The sequence below is a fragment of the Podarcis liolepis genome (assembly GCF_965112155.1).
Source record: "Podarcis liolepis genome assembly, chromosome: 13".
Lineage (NCBI taxonomy): Eukaryota > Metazoa > Chordata > Lepidosauria > Squamata > Lacertidae > Podarcis > Podarcis liolepis.
In genome coordinates this window covers 56,282,319-56,295,119 of record NC_139573.1, presented here as the reverse complement: position 1 = coordinate 56,295,119, position 12,801 = coordinate 56,282,319, and the positions used below count along the sequence as shown (strand labels likewise).

The 12,801-nt window shown below is 45.8% G+C and overlaps 1 protein-coding gene across 1 annotated transcript in view; it reads right to left on the bottom strand.

Moving 5' to 3' along the window:
- The window catches only part of MOCOS (molybdenum cofactor sulfurase), a 237,680-nt gene that overhangs the window by 20,547 nt on the left and 204,332 nt on the right, over positions 1-12,801 (bottom strand). The gene's annotated exons all lie outside the window — the stretch shown is intronic.

The following is a 12,801-nucleotide window of genomic DNA, read 5'->3' as shown; positions in this document are numbered from 1 at the left end:
AGGCATCCCATAGAGAGGAGGATACATTGTATGAAGATCCAGAAAGGGGGAAGAGGGAAGGTGTTCTGTACTGAGTTGAATAGGATTCAGAATGCAGCAGTCTGATTGGTCCTAGAACAATGCAGCAGCAGGAGCCACCCAATCCAGCTCCAGATGGAAGTGAATCCACAATCTGATTGGCCTACAGGAGAATTCCGGAATTAGCCAATCACATGCAGCCCATTGTGTAAATAATGTATATAAAGCAGATACTTGGAGGGGGAACTTCCATTCCTCCTCACCACTATGAGCTGAATAAAGAGCATGAAATCCACTCTCAACTCTGAGTATATTTCAGAAGTCAAGGGGGATTTTACATTCATTTATTTTTAAATTCTGTTTGTATATTGTAAAATTGAAAATGCAAAAATAATTTCTTTAAAGAAGACTGATCCTCGTTCTGCTTACAAAGCAAGTCTTTGTTATACAGAGAGCAGGCAGGTCCATAGAGATAGGAAAAAGTAAAGAGTGGTACTTGCACACACTCTTAAGATTCTGTTTGCAAAAGCCCAGACATTTGGGAGGTTTTTTAAAAACAATTCCACCCGGATAGTGATTTCGCCCTTGGAATCCCGGACATGTCTGGGGAAAACTGGACAGATGGTAACCCTAATAGAGGTACAGATAAGGTCGGTTTATATTAGAATTCACATAGATGAAATTTGTCAGGCATCCTTTCCCCTCCATCCCCAGCTCTACATTAGTGTTCTCATGGATACCTAGATGCCCTGTAACACTAAGTTGTACCTTTAGAGTGCTCTATATGTTCATTAATCCTTACTTCCTGCTTTCAGCATCATGCGCTACAATTTTATATTAATTTCAGCCTGCAGTCCACTTTGCCATTCCATTCTGCCATTCCATTCTTTCCCCATCTCCATTAGTCAATGAAAATGTTAGTAAGTGAAGCCTGCATTCTGCAAGCATAAATAATGTTTTCTTGGGCACTGTGAAAGTGCCTTGTGCCTAAAAATCCCACACTGAAAAGACACAAATTCCCCACCAGGTGATGTACCCGGCTTGTTCTGTTCTAAAATGTTAGCCTATTCCAAATGCCCCACATTTAGATCATTAGATGCAAAAGTTTCACATCCAAGCTTCAACATGAACAATAAAACTGAAGTTGTACTCTTGTACCAGTTATAAAAAGCCAAAACCATCACCTATCAGCTGCCTGGGAGGGAAGGAAATATGGTGGGCCTCATCCTGCTTCTCTTCCCATCAGAAACCCTGTTTGGAAACCCGAGTTTCTTCTCCTGGGTGAGTTTGCAGGAGTACCTAGCCTCTGAGTGCTCTTTCTATGCTGTACCAGTTTTCTCCTCTGGAAAAGGAAGAACAAGCGGTTCCTTGGTTTACAAGGAAAGCTTTGAAAATAAGCAATTAAATCCACAATCCACAACTGTTTCCTACGCTACTTTGATAAAGAAAGGTGATTATATATGTAGATGTTGTACAGCTCCAGTTTCATTACCAAATTTTTAACATATTTTGAGTCAATGGGAATTGGGATGGAAAACGTTTTTAAACGTTACTAATGCCCTTCTTTTTTACATTTTGGATTAACAGAAGCTCTGTGCACTTTTTTCATTACTCAATCTCATTTCCTGCGAGATCTGACTGACATATTACAGCAGGATTTAAACATAATCCACAGACAAAGCTCTTTGTCTTTACTGACACAAGAATGTATTTAGGAAACAATTCAGCAAGAATATAACTCCCATAAATTCAGCACAGTTTCTTAAGGTCAAGTTTAAGCTTTCAACAAGAATGGCACAGGTAGTAAGGAATTCTTTACCATGAGCTGTAGTGTTAGAAAACATATTAGACTTCTCTAATGCTTTGGGACCTATGTAAAATTATAACTGTGATAGAAACAATGAAATTTTGTGCTCCTGCAGCAGCCTCATGGAAATCAAGGTGTCACTGGCAGCTGAGGTTCAGGGCAAGCTGCAGAGCTGGTGGGAGAGTGGACTCCTCTATCTGATGGCAGATGGCAGTAGAAGCAGCAGCAGCAGCAGTAACACAGTCTATGCTAGATGGTTGTGAGCCACCCACACTCAAAATTACCCACAATGCCCATGACAGAGCATCACTCTAGTGCACTGGCATTGTGGGTAATTATAATTGTTTAGTCGTTGAGTCGTATCCGACTCTTTGTGACCCCCTGGACCAGAGCACACCAGGCACTCCTGTCTTCCACTGCCTCCCGCAGCTTGGTCAAACTTGCCAGTGCACTGGCATTGTGGGTAATTATAATAGTGGGCTGCTATTTGATCTGGATGTCTAGCACAAAGATCCCAAGAACAGCAGGAGTGGCACGTCCACTTTTCTCCCTGGCAGCTGCCCAGAGATGCCAGGTTCTGATGCTGACTCTGCTTTCTGTGCCATATCTGAACAGCAGCAGGGTCTGCTGGCACAGAGTGATGTCTTCACTTGTATCTCCCCATCTGATGCTATTTCTGATTCTCTGTTCACTCTACTAGAAGCAAAATGGCACCAAGGCAAGACGAGGTTGTGCATGCAACAAAGGACTAAAGTGTCACTTTTTAGTTTTTACTCTTGTAACTTTCACAGCAGCTCGACACAGGTGGAGCTCTTACTATCACTTATGCAGGTGGAATTATTATTGTCACACTCCCCGCTCCTTCTCTGAGTCCCAGGCAAACCGAACCCATGGGCAGTGGGGACTTTGGTGTTTTGTGATATATGGTTTATTTACACATACAGTGGTACCTCGGGTTACAGACGCTTCAGGTTACAGACTCCGCTAACCCAGAAATAGTACCTCGGGTTAAGAACTTTGCTTCAGGATGAGAATACAAATTGTACAGCGGTGGCGCGGCGGCAGCGGGAGGCCCCATTAGCTAAAGTGGTGCTTCAGGTTAAGAACAGTTTCAGGTTAAGAACGGAACTCTGGAACGAATTAAGTTCTTAACCCGAGGTACTACTGTACAGGGGCGTCTTGCCTATAGAGGCAAGTGGCGCAGGGCACCAGGGTGCCATTCTGGAGGGCGCCATGGAAGAGGCAGAGGCTGGGCATGGTACCTCCCGGCATCAGCTCACCACCCTCACCCACCTCGCTGAAGCAGCGCCGCGCCCGGAGCCTCCGCCTCTTCCCTGCTGGAGGAGCTGCCCTCTAGCCGCTGCCCGCCTCCTTCAGCCCCACAAAGCTGCCGGCAGCGCTGTAAAAAGGAAATGGGGGGTCCCCCGCCAGAGGGATCTTTGCATCACGGCGCTGGATATACTTAAGACAGCCCTGCCACTGTATATACACCCTAAACCTCCGCTGCCTTGTGGCTACACACATTCATAAGAAAAGCTACACAAGTAAACCCTAAGGAGAAAACTATACCCGCTGCCTCCAGCAACTCCTCCAGCCCAGCCGGTGCCAAATGTATTGCTCTGTTTCCCTTTGGACCACATCAGCAAGGCCAAGAGGGGATCTTGTGGTTTCGGCAGCCCAGGCTTGTACCCTGGGGAGGTCAATTCAGTGCTGCTAACACAGCATAAACAACGCAGGAGGCAGTAGTTTCAATACAACCTGAGCCTAAGATGGAGGAGCTCACAGCCTTAAGACCGCAAAAGGTCTCCCTTTTTCCATAGTCACAGCCTTGGATTCTAGCAGGTAATCAAGCAAATCTCTCAGCTTCTGCCTGCTGCCAGCCCAGCTCTCACACAACTGCCCTAGCTTTTGTCTTCGAACTGCCAGCCAGGTGAGGGGCAAAGGCCTCTGGCACAGAGCCATTCTCTGACAAAGAAACTGGCCTGACTAGTTCAACAATGGAATCCTCCGTTAGATTTCAACCCTTGCTGGATCCAGGACCCTGGAAGTAAAAGGGACTCCGGTATCATGCCAGCTAACACTCCCCCACCCCACCCCACTCACAACATGGTTATCTCTTGGAGAATGTTCCCCTGGTAAAATTTTTGTGTGCCATTCACCAGGGCAGAGAAATAGGCCCAGTGAAGAGGTGGCAGCCCTGCACACTTTCCAAACAGGTTATTCCCTGGAAAGGGCCATTGCTAAGTGGAAGAGCATCGGATTTACACACAGATGGTCCCGGGTTCAATCCCCAATGCATCTCCAGTCCAGACTGGGGATTTCCCTGCCTGAAACCCTGCCAGTCAGTGGGGACAATGCTGAGCTAGATGGCGCAAGGGTCGAGCCCCAGTATAAGGAAGCTTACTATGTTCCCTCCATCTCACTTCCCTCCACAGGAAATTAGATGCTGGGCGGGGAAATTTCCACTGCTACTGCTGCTGCTTCTGCTAATTTTATTCAGGTCTTACTCCTGTAACTCTAAGATCAGCCTGACTTGCAAAAATTAGCAGCATAGTGATGTGGTAAAAAAGAGAATCCTCAGCCAATTTTCTGATTGTTATTAAAGGCAAAGGAGCAGGTCCAGCAGAAAAGACGGCAACCCCACCAATTCTTTTGCAGATCAGGATTTGCTGGTCTTTCATCTATTTCTCTGTGCCACCACCTCCCAGTACTGCAATTGCTGCTGCTCAGCTTCTTCGCATGCATCAGACTGAACCACAGCTTTTCTCTTTTCTCCATATCAGCTTGCTCAGGCTATAATAAGGCAGTCTGAGGCTGGGACCTTCCCTCTCTGTTGAGAGGGACATGGTCTCTGTTGAGACAAAACCTAGTTTCACAGCAGTGGATTTCTTCAGCTGCTGTGCAGTATTGTATGCTTGCATTCAGTAAGATGTCTGGTGTCACTCTAGGTTTCCCCCAGTGCCATCCCCATTCTAGCCTCTTCCTTTCCATTAACAGTTTGGTACTTCTTCTTTTCCTGATGCAGTAGCTTCTTGTTCCCATAGTTGCATTTACAGTGGTACCTCAGTTTGAGAACAGTCCAGTTTAAGAACAATTCAGTTTACAAACTCCACAAAACCGGAAATAGTGTCCTGGTTTGAGAAATTTACCTCAGTCTAAGAACGGAATCCAAATGGTGGAAGGGCACCGACAGTGGGAGGCTTCGTTAGGGAAAGTGCACCTTGGTTTAAGAACGGTTTTGGTTTAAGAACAGACCTCTGGAACGGATTAAGTTCGTAACCCGAGGTTCCACTGTACTGCTATTTTCTCCACATCCATCTCTCAGCAGAAAGAGCCATTCCCTGACTGCAGTTATGCTTGTAGCTGGCTGCTGCAGAATGGAAGGTAATGAGATGAACAATGAATTTGGGGTAATGAGAAGGTAATGAGATGAACAATGAATTCTGTTTAAAAGTTAATGCTCACAACAAAATCATGAGGGCCTAAATAATAAATCCACAGCAAGCCTTATACATCTCCCTTATTTGAGAAATGGCTGCTTAGCTTTAGCCTTTATTTACAGGCCTTAACTATAGGAAAGTCATTTTCAGTCACTGTATCTAAGAAACACTAGGCTGAAAGCCAAGGTCATCTTGTTACTGTACTAGTTATTTAAACACAAAAGGATTAAATTGCACAAGAAATGTCTAGCACCCAATGTTTCTTGTTTGCCTGACAGCATATGCCTGTCGCCAGGTTCAGTCAACGTTTACAAAATGGGTAGCCAGCACAGTGCACTCCACTATTCTTGGAGTGCAACCCCACAATCCCTGACCATTGGCTAAACTGGCTGAGGCTGATGGGAGCTTGGAGTCCAACTCTTGGCAGCCACTGCCCCCAAATAATGCTCTCAAGGTGATCACAGCCCCATGTACATATTGTGCTCCCGGCTTGATTCTGAGATGAATGAGAAAGAAATCCAGAGTGGAAAGGAAGCTGACACTCTTCCATTTAGAAAACTCTTAAGTACTCAGGACTTACTCTCTCTCCTGCTTGTGGAACCTTCCTTCAGAGTTTCTTCCCGTCATCCTGTTTGTACTGGACCTCTTGCTCATTTTTTGTTTGTTTTTGCTCCTTTTAACAAATTGCTTCTGACTGGCATACTCTTTTGGATTTGACCCCTGGACAGCCCCTGGCATCTTCCTTAGTCTTGACCATATGATTGCATCCAAACCAGTCTCATATAGATTCAGACCACGAGTCCCCTGAGCCCAACTCCAATTCTGCACCTTGCCAAAAATTCTTTAGCGGCCTTAAAGGAAGAGGCTTCTAACTGGAGTTTGAAGCTGGGCCCTTAGCCTACACTCAGCCACTGGGCATTGCTCTTCATCAGTTGCATCATGGAGAGCAGCGTCAAGAGAACGGGACAACTACCCAATGAGGGCAGGCTGCAGCATTTGCGGATTTTGGGTTAGGAAAAAATGTGATAAAGAGGTGACATGATAGAAGTTTATGAGATGATGCATGGCATGGAGACAGTGGACAGAGACAAGTTTTTCTCCCTCTGTCACAACACTAGAACTTGTGGATACTCAATGAAGCTGAATGTTGGAAGATTCAGGATTAATAAAAGAAAGCACTTCATCACGCAGCACATAGTTTAAATTGTGGCCTTCGCTCTCACAGGAGGCAGTGATGGCCACCAGCTGGAATGGCAGCGTGGTTGGAATGTTGGACTAAGATCTGGGAGACCAAGGTTCACTTGGTCCTGAAGCTCATTGGGTGACTCTGGGCCAGTCACTGCCTCTCAGCCTAAATTACCTCACACGGTTGTTGTGGCGATTGCGTTGTTACAGGAATTTATGTAAAGGTGTGGGGGGGTAGCCCCTCCAACAGACATCATACACACACACCCCGACTACCAAACTCAACACAATCACTCCTGCAAATGTCCCCACAAAACACTTCATCACAGTTTTTTCCTATCTCTATTCAAAGGGCCTCTGATGCACATTACCACCTGCAACAGTTCACTGATATGTACAGTGGTGCCACAGGTTAAATACTTAATTGGTTCCGGAAGTCCGTTCTTAACCTGAAGCGTTCTGAACCTGAAGCGCACTTTCCCATTGAAAGTAATGGAAAAGTGGATTGATCCGTTCCAGATAAGAAACACCCCCTAAAACAGCAATTTAACATGAATTTTATTGTCTAATGAGACCATTGATCCATATAATGAAGGCAATAATCAATGTACTGTACAATAAAATAAATAAGACAGTATTGTAGATGAAAAAAATAACTTTACTTTTTTTCTTAGATGTACTGATGATTGGGGGGGGGGCTTTTATCCATTTCTGCAGTCACACAGTCAACCAATGGCTGAACCCCAAACCCCACACTACCCCCAAAACAATGGCAGAAGGCAGAGTCCCCCAGAAGTCCCCCAAACGAAGGAGCAAAGCAGAGACAAAGGCACAGGGCAGACTCACATAAACAAATCCCAAAATCCCTCGCAGAATCCCAACATTTTACACTCCCCCAGCTCCCACAGGGTAGGTGGGCTTACCTGGCTAGGTGCCACCCATCTTGCTACGGCTGGGGGTGGGGCAAGGGTTGGTAAAGGGCTTTTTGGCCCAGGCTCACCTTTGTTTTCTTAACAGCTTCACTGCTCTTGGTCTTCGCTAGGGAAGTGTTCCTTACCTAACTTTGGGGCTGGGGTGCAACCTGCTGGGCATCCTGCAGATGTCGGGGCCTGGCTCCAGGCAGTTGCGAAGGTCTCGGGCTGGAAGCCGATCACGGAGCCTCCATAAGCCCCTTGGATGTCCAGGCTTGGCTCCAGGCAGCGACGAGGCCTCCGAGAGCTCAGACAACTAACTTCCAGGTTAAAATCGTTCATAACCCCAAAAAAGTAACTTGAAGCGTTTGTAACCCGAGGTACCACTGTACTGGCTCACTGGGAAAACTTTAGAAAGTCATATAAAATCGCTCCAGTATGGATTTCCACCAACTTTGTTCTGTTCAGGAAAGGAATGGCTACGAAGGGGGGAGTCTGGGATGTGGGAAGCCATAATCCATGAAACCTGGGATCACGTACACAGCAGCCTCTTGCACAAGAGATAATCACTGGCATCCTGGCAGATGGGTGCCAGACAGGCAGTCATCCCATGGACAATGGCAAACCATCCAGGAATGGATTGGGTCCTCAGTCAGGACAAAGGGGCGTGATTACCTGACTGGGAAAACCAGGGAAATGTAAATATTCCTGTTGTATCACTTGATGGGTGTGTGGTGGTGGGCAAGGGAGGTTGGGGGGAAACCTGACAAACTGGTTTCTACCAGAAAACTCCTCCCTGTTTGTGACATATGTATGATGCATCTGTGATGTATGCATGATGTTCACCTGAGGTGTTCATGGGAAAAAGGGAAAACTTATAAAAGAGGGAGCCGCCCTTTGTTCTGGGCTTCTTCCTGCTTCTCCCATGTGATGGGTGGAGGTTCTGTTGCAACCGTCTTTTGAATGAAGATCAGGCCTACTGGCTGCTGCTTCGCTCCTATTTTCTTGACTGGTGTCTTTGCTTGGCAATCCAAGTGAGCCCAGGAACTTTCATTTTACAGCGCAGATGAGGAAGAGGAGAACTTTGAGTTCCTTAGATAAAAAGGTGGGATATAAATGTAATAAAATAAATAAACAAACTTAGATGGATTTGAAAGAGGATTAGACAAATTCATGAAGGACAAGGCTATCAATGGCTACTAGCCATGTTAGCTATATTCTTCCTCTGTGATCAGAGGCATATTCTGAATGCCAGTTACTAGAAACCACAGAAGGGGAGCGTGTTCTTGTGCTCATGCTCCACTTGCTGGTTTCCCACAGGCAACTGGTTGGCCACTATAAGAATATTATGCCAGGGCAGATGAGCCATTGACCTGACACATCCGGCTCTTCTTCTGTTCTGCAACTATAACACTTTATTTTATTTTTTTATAAATTTTATTTTTCAGTTTTCAGTTTAATGATAATCACATGTAGATCAGTACACACTCAGTTTGACTTCCCCCCTTCCCTTCTGTAGTTTCGTATAAGATCATTTCCAAAACTGCATCTCTTTACATTTTACACCTTTTACTTAGTTACTCTCTAGTTTACTTTTAAATCAACCTTTTAACTGCTTGTTTTTAGATTAATCCTGCTAATGTGTTTAGTTGTTTGCAATAGTTTTTAAGACAGTCCACAATTTCCCCCCATTCTTTGTTACAAGTTATTTCTTCTTGATTCCTTATTCTTCCCATTAATTTTGCCATTTCTGCAGAGTCCATTCACTTTATCTGCCGTTCTTCCTTGGTTGGGAGTTGGACAGTTCCTTCTCTGCACAAAAGCATTCTGGACTTTAGACAGAAAGCAGCAGGAAGCCTGAAAGCTTTATCCTAAACATGCTAGTTTTCTGTGTGGGCAGCAGGTTTGTTAAACAGCAGAGAATTTAAACATGGTGCCTTTGCCTTATCTGCAATCCAGAAGTGGTAAGGTAAAGGTAAAGGGGTAAAGGGACCCCTGACCATTAGGTCCAGTCGTGGCCGACTCTGGGGTTGTGGTGCTCATCTCGCTTTATTGGCTGAGGGAGCCGGCGTACAGCTTCCAGGTCATGTGGCCAGCAGGACTAAGCTGCTTCTGGCGAACCAGAGCAGCGCACGGAAACACCGTTTACCTTCCTGCCGGAGCGGTACCTATTTACCTACTTGCACTTTGATGTGCTTTCAAACTGCTAGGTTGGCAGGAGCAGGGACCGAGCAATGGGAGCTCACCCCATTGCGGGGATTCGAACCGCTGACCTTCTGATCAGCAAGTCCTAGGCTCTCTGGTTTAACCCACAGCGCCACCCGCATTCCTCCAGAAGTGGTAGAGTTCAATAAAAAGTACACTTTGTGAATTGGCTATTAACGTAGGTTAGTCCTTCTCCCCTTGGAAGAACCCTAGTCCTTCAAGCTGTGCATTTTTTGGCGACGCAGGGATACGCGTACCCCTAAATATTTTGTGAATCTAACAGGAGAAGAAACTAAAAATTTTAAATTTTTTAGTTTCTTCTCTAGCATAGTGAATCGTTAGTTCTGTTGCTACCCGTGATGGCAGCCTCATTTCTTGTCACGGTGTTTCCTGAGTCTCAGACGGAAATGAGGGTTTAATGTGTGAAGCAGTGTGGAATGTGGATGTGTGGTGTTTTACTGATGAAGGTTTGGCCTTATTGAGGGACAGTATTTCAATATGGGTAATGCATGTTCTTTGTACTTTTGTCCATTTACTGTGTTTATTTTTCTCGATTTGAACTATAAAATGGTGATTTTCTTGAGTCAAAATGAGAGTACCCCTAAACATTTTTAAGGAAAAAAAGCACTGCCTTCAAGTAAACACTGTACCTGCTAGATTGGTAAAGAAAAGGTGTTTTCTATGCATTGTATATGCATTATAACACTGTGGCACCAGAAGGTGCTGTGGAGTTCCGTTTTGGCCAACTCGATTTCTCATGCAAAGTTTACAACGCTTATTTGATGTGTCTGGATCCAGCCACTGTTGCCAGCCTGGGACCTGAGAAACCTTTGGTTTGTCTGAGCATAATTTTAAATCCAGCTCTGAGCATAATTTTAAATGATTCCTTTACAACATTCAAATCCCAGATGCCCAGTCCCTCAGACAGAGATTTCTTATGAATTCTAATCTGACCGAACTCACTGGATAGGAAATAAATGGCAAGAGTGAGGCAGCAGCACATCCAAACACAGGGTAATTTATCTTATCCTTAGCATAATCCTGCAAGCATATGCTGTCTTTCCTTGTCAGTCGGCTATGGCTCAATATGTAAGGATGCACTTAAATATGGATGATGTTCAGAATCCAGGGGTTTTAGTGTGTTCAGATGTGGCTGGTCCTTAATTAAGCAGCAGAAGGTACATTATCCTGGTGTTTTAATCAGCTTGGCATCTCTCAGCTTTATCTGCCACAAAAAAGTCTCTATGGCAACCAGAGCATTAGCTAACTCTTGACACAGACTGGTGTCTTAACTGACATGGGATTTGGGGGGTCGGGGTCGCAGTGGATGCCTCTCGACTTCCACCAGCGATTCACTTATTGAACATAATGTAGGACAAGTCTAAGCATGTTTACTCAGAAGCTAGTCTCACTGACCTCCCTTGGAAATGTAGCAGGATGACAGCCTTAAATGATCAGATGAGCCAAGGGATGAGCCAAATTACCCAATAAAAGGAAAGCGGGTGGTGCCTGTGGGTAAAACCTCAGTGCCTAGGACTTGCCAATCGCATGGTTGGCGGTTCGAATCCCCGCGGCGGGGTGAGCTCCCGTCTTTCGGTCCCAGCTCCTGCCCACCTAGCAGTTCGAAAGCACCCCTAAGTGCAAGTAGATAAATAGGTACCGCTTTATAGCGGGAAGGTAAACGGCGTTTCCGTGTGCTGCGCTGGTGCCGGCTCACCAGAGCAGCTTCGTCACGCTGGCCACGTGACCCGGAAGTGTCTCTTAAGTGAGATGGGCGCACAACCCTAGAGTCGGACACGACTGGCCCGTACGGGCAGGGGTACCTTTATCTTTACCTTAAATTACCCAATTAATCTTTCAGGGCAAAAGGGAGGCTTTTAAAAGTGCAAAATGCTCCTTGGAAACTTAGTGTTTCCCATGTCTGCTCCAGCCCTAGTGTTCCATCACTCATGGCTCCTATTCTGGGCCTATCCTATATTTTGCCTTGTTGTGTGATCCTAATCAGTATAACGACATGATGTTGTGTCATTACGGTACATCAGACTGGCTAGAAGTTGCCTAAACAAGTAGTGTATTCCAACACACCAGTACAATGTAACTCCACCACAACTACAACCCTCCAAGCGTAAGTTGGATAGAGTGTGTGTATGTATTTAATTTGCTCTAAGTTCGAAAGCTCTAATGAGATTTGGTGGTGGGACTTAGAGACTCAGTTGTGGCTGCACATACATGCATGCAGTTGGGGTTAAAACAAGAAGGAATTTTAGGATGCAGTTGCTTTTCTCACCTTGTGTCAGGATGCTGTCAGCGGCTCCCGGCTCGTTGCCCAGGAAATTATAAAGACAAGGAAAAGTTTCTTACAGTCCTTTTTCATTTCAGTCTTTGCACAGAGAGGCTATAGAACCCAGCCTCTTGGATAGTGGCCTTGTCCCGAGTGAATCTCCACCCCCTTCTCTCCCACTTCCTCGTTCCTCATTCTCATCATCTCCTCTACAGGTGCTGCTACGTGCCCTCTGTCTTTGAGCTCTTTGCTCTCCTACTTTCAAGGCTTGCCGGGTTCTGGGAGATGGAGGGTCTGGAATGCTTTCTAATGACAACGCGTCAGCTGGGTGTTGCTCTGGCTCTCCCATGATTTCCCAACTTTCCTCCACATCTGCCTCTGAGCTGTGATCTCCCTCAAACCCCTTTTGTAAATCTATACTGTCTTCCTCTTCCTCCTCCCTGGAAGGGTCAGGGCAGGGAGGCGGTCTCCACCACTCCTCCTCTGCCCAGACCCTGACAACTTGGTATGACAAGCTTCATCTGTCATAAATTGATGCTGTTGCTGGATACGAAGAGTAATCAGTATGATGTGAAATATTTGGAAGGATAGATGTGTGCTTGTTGCAAACACATATGTTGAATGCAGATGGAGGCGCACAACATGAACATTCCAACAGACAAACAAATTCCACTAACTGTGTCTTCGGGGGAAAAGGTAGGGATGAGTGCCTATAGATGTGGGGTGCAGGCTTTCCCACCCAACCTCTCCTTCCTGCCCAGCCTCGTCTTCTTCCCACTCAACACCTTGCCCCCTGAAGCAGCACCCCACAGGATCAGAACCTCCATGCAACAGCTGGTCAGCCGAGGATTCAGTCCTGGGGAGTGCTGGGCAATGCTCTGCGGTGAAGGCATCTGGTTTTTGAATGTATATTGCCTTGGTCATAAAGGTAATTTCTAGCTGTCATGGTCATAG